Here is an 8,202-nt window from a genome sequence, read left to right on the forward strand (position 1 = left end):
TTACACATCTACAGACAGTAAATGTTAATACATTATACATAATATACATCAGGTTCACAGGTATTCAGCAGATAGAGAAAGATTTTTGAAGTGGTGATATGGAGCATAGGCTATACTTACAAGAGAAATTCTGGATAAAAATACTTTAAACAGTAAGGAATCAGCTCAATTGTGATACCGAATTACATGCACAACCATAGATACCGTGTGTAATTGTTAGGACAGGTCTGTAGCTCTAATGTCTACTCAAAGAAGTACAAAACAAGTTGCACAGTCATATCTGGAATAATTTTCATTGACCCAGGTTTCAGACTGTTTACCAAGTTTTTAAGTTGTTAAAGTTAAAAAGGGATCATGGAATTGAGAGGAGTAAGAGCTGAGGATTGTGTGCTTCAGGAAGGGATTGTCCTATCTTGAGTAGGGAATATGGAGAGCTGTGGTGTCTGAATTGTAGGAGGTAGGGGTTTGATTGCTGTTGGATCATTTTTGCAAAATGTGGTTTTTGGGTCCTTTATTTTCTTATGGTACAGAATTGTTCTGAACAAAAACAGGATATTGTCAAGAAAGAGTATAATATAGAACATTGTGATATGTATGAGGAGGAATTGTTCTATAGCAGCTACATAGCACAATTATTTGGGATTAAATGCAGTTTTCTTGTAAAACAAATAATATTGCTCAGTGAATCATCTTTTCTCAAACTATTTAGACATTTCTCCCATTGAGTAATCACAGAATGTGATTCCGATGGTAGCGTATAGTGTGATGAATGGGTATGTCATATCAATCTGTGAGTTTTTGAAGTAAGAGTTACTTCGGGGAGGATACTGATTAGCAAATTTCTAAGTAGCTTGAAGTACTAAATGGTTAGGTCAAAATATAGGTAATCACAGTTTGAGGCTTTTGATGGCATTGTAGGTACATTTGTTCAGGATTTAGACTTTTGCTAACCTTTTTAAAGATATTAAATATTTAAACAGGATCTTGCAATTGAGAGGAGCAAGAACTGAGGATATTGGTCTTTGGAAAAGGACCATTCTAACATAAAGTGTAGTTGCTTTGGGGTGGATACAGATTAGCAAATCCCCAAATAGCCTTAGGTGCTAAATGGAAAAAATAAAATAGAATATCATGTTTTAGCCTCCTTACATGATTGTGGTTACATGAGGATGTTTATTTTTGAATTGTTTATTCAATATTGATTTACCTTTTTGGCAATATTAGTATTTTTGGCGATAATTACAAAACCTTGAAGGTAGGCATTGTGCACGGATTCATTTGGATGAAGCAGCGATACAGGTAATCTTGCTTAAAGCACCGAATGTTTAATTTCCGGTTCTGGGTCACACTGCGTGTTCCTAAATTGGTGGGGGATTAGAAATACTATAAATAGCATACACAAAAGTGTGGCTTCTGACTACAGAGTCGATAATAGGAGCCGATGCATGCTGAGCACTCCTCGTAAGTATATATTAGGAGAATTTGTTTTGGAATAAGCAATTGTAATTGAGCTGATATTGGCAAACGTTTACTGAATAGTTTTTATATGTATTCTACATACCTCATATGGTGTAGTTTTGATCGTTTGTTCGTCTTGAATGGAGGAATGACATTAGCAAGTTGGATAAACAATGTAGATAATGGATTTAAATATACTTTGTGAGTGAAAAACATATCTTATTATGTTTACAAGTAATGGAGAGGGGAGGTCCGGATCTGTAGGGTGCCATGATTCTGCATTGGTTTGGTCTTAATGGGGCTAAAAATGGGAAGTAAAATGAATGATAAAAATCATGTTATATAATAGAAAGTATAAGTTGTGTAGTTTTCAAGAAGAACATTTTCAGTGGGAAAATCTGGTAAGCATTAAATCATAGTATTTTATGCAAAATTTAGTATTGGGTCGTGAATGCTATGAATCTAGGATAACCAGATAATTTATGTTCTTCAAATGTAGAACCAATAGTGTGGTTGTATGCTGTTGGGCACACCTTGTTTACTGATCGAGACAGAGATTCAAAATACATGAATGAAATGGCTCAATATGCAAGATGTTCTTAATTATTCATTTGCAAATAAAAGGATGAGTGTCATATATAGGGGCGAGGAGGAGTTTAATTGCATTACAAAAAGATGAGCTTATAAGAATTAGTATATATGAAAAATAATTGGTGTTTTTGAAATGTGTTATTTAAAGAAAAGTGGTATTCATAAAGATTTGTACAAATAAAGAGGCTCCCTTTGAGATGTGTAGATATCAATGTAGCTCATTTTAAAACTTTAAAACAAGTTGGTTGGTAATAGGTCATATGCAGTGAAGGGAAAAGATGGAAATTTCATTCTTTTGCTATGTATGATTATTTTCTTGAAGATTTCAATTCAAATATAATGTTTGTTATTGTATTTGTTACAGCCTTCAAAAACAGGTTTTACTTTAAAACACGAGCTGTCCATTTGGTATTCATGATGAACCAAAGTGTAATAAACGGAAATAAAGAAACAAATTAAAGTAAAATGTTTTTGGGTTTGATTTGAATTATTCCTGTTGTATAATTACTTTATATTTACCTCCCTTTAAGACAAATTGAGTCCCACTGTATGAAATTGAGCTAATTGATGTGCAGTATGTGACGGCCTGTGCAAGTAATAGGTCCACAATTTCCACTTACTGGGAACTAAGCACCCCATTGTAGCAGTTGACCCTCTCAAGATAGCGAATCAGAGCAATCCAAGGCCTACTCAAGGGAGGAAGGCTAGTGATCAACATTTGTTGGCATGCAATAATGACAATCAATAAACTATTGTCCAGTCAGTGCCTTTTATTAGAAAAAGGAAAAGTACATTTATTACACACACTACTAAATGCTGCCAATTAATTTACAAATATATACATTAGGGAGAGTAAAAATACCATTGATGACATTCCGCAATCACCTTTGACCCCTAAAGCATCATACAAATATATAAGGTAAGTCTATTGGCTTGGTCAAAGGCTCAAGATCAATAATCCATGTTAAAAATATCATTATTTTGTGTGTAAATGCTATAATCAGTAATAACCATGCGCAAATGCACTTATTAATGTTAACAAAGCATATTCACCTTTACCAGTAATGACTGCCCACATTATGCTGTCAAAAAAGGATTTTGAAATGAGCATACAATTTGTCTCTGTGCTTTCAATCCATAAAAGTGCAATCCTAAACCTCAAACCCTAGAGAGTGCCATTTTCAGATCATAATAAAATGCAAACATAGATTCAAACCCGACAGGGTGCTGCACACCATGTACCTTCCTTATGTACCTTCAAGATGCATTCAATCCAACAAAGCCCCTAGAGAACATCTCACTCTAGCTGTAGAACAAAAGCTTCAGCCTTGAGTGTTGTTTAAAATGAAAGTAAATATTTTAGAAAGTCATAGATTTCTGCCACCTGCAAACATAGGGTCAGTTGTTAAGTTTGACTCCAGGGGTGACCCTGTAACTCCTTCAGCCTCTCGCAACACTTTTCAAGTTTGTTGGTGGTGCCCCAGCAGTCCTGGGGTCTCAAAAGAGGCAAGAAAAATATGCAAATTCAGAAGCTCCACAGGGCATTATGAACACTCCAGCCAGGAATGGTGAAAATGTAATTATCGGCCCTCCCACTGCTTTTTGGAGAGCCATGTTGCTTGTAACTGCCCTTGTGCCGTGATTTACTTTCTTGTAAGATGTTGCCCTGTCACACCAGAGACACCCCCAAAATAAGTGGCATGCTGGGGGTGGTAGGAGAAGTCCCAAGGACCCTGCTACCTCAGCTGGCTCCCTCGTATTCTGCCTTCTTCCTCGCCTGGCGCAGGAGCCAGCCTTTCCTCCATCTCCCAATCCCGCTCCATGCAGGTGGGAGGAAGTCTACTTTGGGTCCTTTGCCCCTCCTAGACATGGGCACGCAGACCAGAGGAGGCAATCTGGGGCAATTCTGGTGCTCAGGGCCCCGGGGGTTTGGTTTCTAGGGCCCCGTAATTCGCTTTGCATCAGCCCTAAAGCTGCAACAGTGAGGGGGCTCTATGTATGTATTCTCTCTGAGGTAAATAAATAAATCTTGCACCAACTGCCGGGTTCTACCTATGTCTCCTCTCTAAGGTAAATAAATAAATCTTGCACCAACTGCTGGGTGTAAGCCAAGAAACACGGCAGAGCCCAAGTGTCTCATTTTACTCCTTGTGGCAAGCTTTAGCCCCAGCAGCTTTAGCAGAATTTCTCACCTCCAAAGTGGTATTATCTACAGGGACTGGTTCTACTGGTTCCCTGTGCCAGTATTCTTCTGGTCATTCTTTTCTATTATGCAGTTTTTGTATAGCGCATGGCTACCTCAGGCCGTATTAAGGTATGCTGTGCATTTTCCTGGTTAGGGCTGGGCCATCCTTTCAAAAGGTGAACCCAGCGCTAACCAGGAAAATGTGCAACTTTATAGTGAATGCTCTTCCTCAGAGCAGCCACAAACTCGTACTGCCCTGGGGTCAGCACATCAAGTGAAATATGGAGCAGCTTTCAAGCATCCACTCAGTTTTCACTATGCAGGCAGCTACCCACCTGCACTTTTAAAAGGAATTAAAGATCCCTTTGCAGGCTGGTGCAGTGAGTAACTGCACCCAACTACAAGTGGATGTCTGGGGGGCCATGGGACCCTCTTTTCCCCCACCAGAGGGCTGCTATCGGGTTAGGATGGGGGGTTACTATTCTATCTCCAGTTCCACAAACATCAGCGCAAGGACATACAAATGGACAGAGGGTCAGAATTATTATCCAACTTCAGTATCGCTAACACTAGGAAAAGGACATATTATTGGGGAGTTAGATTTAATATTCTACCTGCGGTGCAGTAACATTGTGAAAAGTGCATATATTTGGGGGGGAGCAGATTTGCTATTGTAACTCTAGTGCTAAAAATATACGCAAAAATGGCATGGATTGCAAAAGAGATATAAAAAAGTGTGCAGTCTAGTTGTTTATTCAAATGTAAAAAGTAATGATGGATTGAGGTCAAGGTCACTTTAAAAGGAAAATGTAGATTGCATAACTCTATGGTCCTGTGGAAGGCAATCATCGAAACGCGTTGACTGTCCCTGTGTAAATATGCACTGATGGTGAAATCACAATAAAAAACCTGGAAATTCCAACCCTGCAGTGTCAAATGGTTGAGTCATTAATATACATATATGTATATATATATATATATTGATTCGGTCTGGCCCAAGGTCGGAGGCTTCCGGGTTCTCTCTGGCGGTGCACGCGAGGCGCAGCAGGACCCGCTGCGGAATAAAGAATTCAGTTTTTCCCGTAGGGAAGGTTTGTTCCTCGTGCACTCCCGTGTATGGAGTTCAAGCAAAATACCACCAGGTATTCATTCACCTGTGAGCAAGGTCTCCGTAGAGACCGAAACGCGTAAGGCTTTCTTTTGCTGGATGCTGTAATAAACGCTTTGGAAATTTGAATGAATACCTGGTGGTATTTTGCTTGAACTCCATACACGGGAGTGCACGAGGAACAAACCTTCCCTACGGGAAAAACTGAATTCCATATATATATATTACCTACTGGCGGTCGCCAGTAGGTAGTTATAGTTAGGACCACGTTTCCATAGGAAATCCGCAACATTCTATTTTGAATAACTTTGGCGCCGGTCGACGAATCCTCGCGAATTTCTCAAAATAGGTGGGGCGCTACGCTCCGCTCCTACCCTGAAAGTCTCGGGGGGATCCGTCAAGCGGGGGCTGAGATAAAAGGGGGGTCCCAAAACGCGTTTTTCCCATGCATTTTTCCATAGGACCTTTAGAACGAGCTACAGCCCGAACGGCTGAACAGAATTACTCAAAATTTGGCAGAGAGGTAGTCCCTAGGTCAAGGAAGTGCCTTTTGTAGGTTTGGTGTAAATCTGTTAAGTAGATTCTGAGAAAATAGCCTTTAAATCAATATATATATCTGAGCCCGCTTACGGTACGCTTACCGTACGCTTACGGTAAGCGTACGGTGGCGTGCGCGAGCGCGATTCTGATTGGCTCTTAGATCTTAGTAAACATTCGAATCGGCCGAAACCAGGAAGCGGCGGCCGCCATTTTGTGTATTTCACTCTGAAAAAAAAGAGTGAAAACAAGGAAAGGGGGCAATGAGGAGAGTTACAGACCCCCTAACAATTGTAAGGGGGTCAAAGAAGGACAGAAAAGTACAAAAAAACCATTTATTGATTTTAAAAAAAATCACGGGGTACGCGTACGGTAAGCTTACGGTAAGCGTACGGTAAAAAAAATAAAAATAAATAAATGAAAAGCAGATTTAAGAGTTTAGAAATTAGGGAGCTCTAAAAAGAGCTGTTGTGTTTATGGAGTCATTTTTTTAGTGGTACCTACAAGTAAGTACCGATGCAGAGTCTAAGGTTCAAGAGGAAGACTCTGTTCCCTTCATCATTGAAGTGCACACCATCTCCTCTATAAATGTCTTGCATGTCGTAACGCAAGTTGTTGTGGTAAATGGCACCCATACCATAGTCACGGAGGAAAGCAGAAACAGATTTGTTGACGTGCTTTCTTGCTTTGTCAATCTGTGGACAGAAATGATTGGACCAGTTCCATTTTTGCCTTTGGCATATGTTGGAAAACACAAAGGCAGTTTTAGGGAAAAGTGTAAACAGTTGTGCAAAGGTGTCCTTCATAAGCATTTCCAGACCTACCCCAGTCAAAGTGCCTAGGTCATTGCCACCACAGTGCACTATTATGAGGTCAGGGTGTTGGATTTGAATGAAGGATTTCACCAATGGCATCAATTGGTGCCACTTTAACCCTCTCTGACCAATCCATTTAATGTCTACATTTGGCAAAGCAAGGTCTCTCACCATATCTGTTTTCTCTGCAAACTTTTCACTCCAGAAGACATAGCTGTGCCCTACAATCCACACTGTGAACATCTTCAAAGGAGAACTGGATGCACTCAGGAGGTGTCTTTCAGTAGAATGGCAATATGAAAAGAAAGACAGTTTGGAAATGGAGGCATACATATTTTTTACAAAACAAAAAGAACTGATTGGCTGTTTCATACCATTCTAGAAAAAAAACTAGGCTGTATGTGAAAATTAATAGAAGCATGTTTTGTATTGGTACAAAAAAATGTGTAACCAAAGAACAGTACTATGGATTTGCTGTTAGGTTTGAAAAGTCAAGCACTCTTGCTCTGTGGAATTGAAACATTGTGTGTCGAACTTCTGACCTAACTGCACACAGCAGTGTTCCATGAGCTGTTGCTATGGTAGCAGGCAGAAGTCAAGTTGGGGGAAGGGTACTAGGCAGAAGTCAAGTTGGGGGCAGGGTACTTTTGGAAAAGGGTTGGTTTTCAACCAATAGAAATGTGTCATTACATTTGAAAAAAAGGGGGAAGCACTGAGATTTGAAACTTACATGTATATGTGTGGAAAAATAGAGGGAAAGTTTGCCATTATCTGGTTCTGCTGAGAGGAGAGAGGTGAACACAACAGAGATCCTGGCTCTGATAATCTGCTGTTTGAGTGTCACATTTCTTTCACAACTAACTAATTTTAAAGGTGAGTTTACAGTTTGAGAGGGGATGTATGTGGTAACTTAAGAAATGAATAATAGAAATGGGAATTGTTTTTGTTGTAGTTACACATGGTGGTTTCATAATGTGTCAGTCTGTAAAAGTGATTTTCACTTGGCCCGAAAAAAAAAGAGCAGTAAGTGTGCTTTCAAATTGGCAAAGAAATTTCGTTTTGGCACTAATGTGAAAACATGACTCTGTGTGCATAGAAGAATTATAGGCAGAGATTTATTGCGTCTTGCTCTGGTGATTTCACAGTTGCAGTAGATGGAAAGGGGGAGCGAATTTTTGGGGGAAGAAGCAGAGGCTTAGCACACACCCATGTGCTTGCCATGTATAGTCATGCACAGTAATTAGAAGCGAGTGGGGTTTTCAGGTTTAAGTCTGTAATGCAAATACATTCAGCATCACTAAGGCTGGTTGCCCCTGCTGGAGTGTAGGCAGTCACAGAGAATACACACGGTGGTGGTCTGAAAAAAAAACAGCTTGGACATGTGCATTTAAATAAAATTAAAAAAAAGGTTTCAGAATGTGTCAGTCTGTAAAAGTGATTTCAAATTGTAAAAAGAGATTTTCACTTGGCCCGAAAAAAAAAGAGCAGTAAGTGTGCTTTCAAATTGG

The sequence above is a fragment of the Triturus cristatus genome, chromosome 2_1 (genome assembly GCF_964204655.1).
Source record: "Triturus cristatus chromosome 2_1, aTriCri1.1, whole genome shotgun sequence".
Taxonomy (NCBI): Eukaryota; Metazoa; Chordata; class Amphibia; order Caudata; family Salamandridae; genus Triturus; species Triturus cristatus.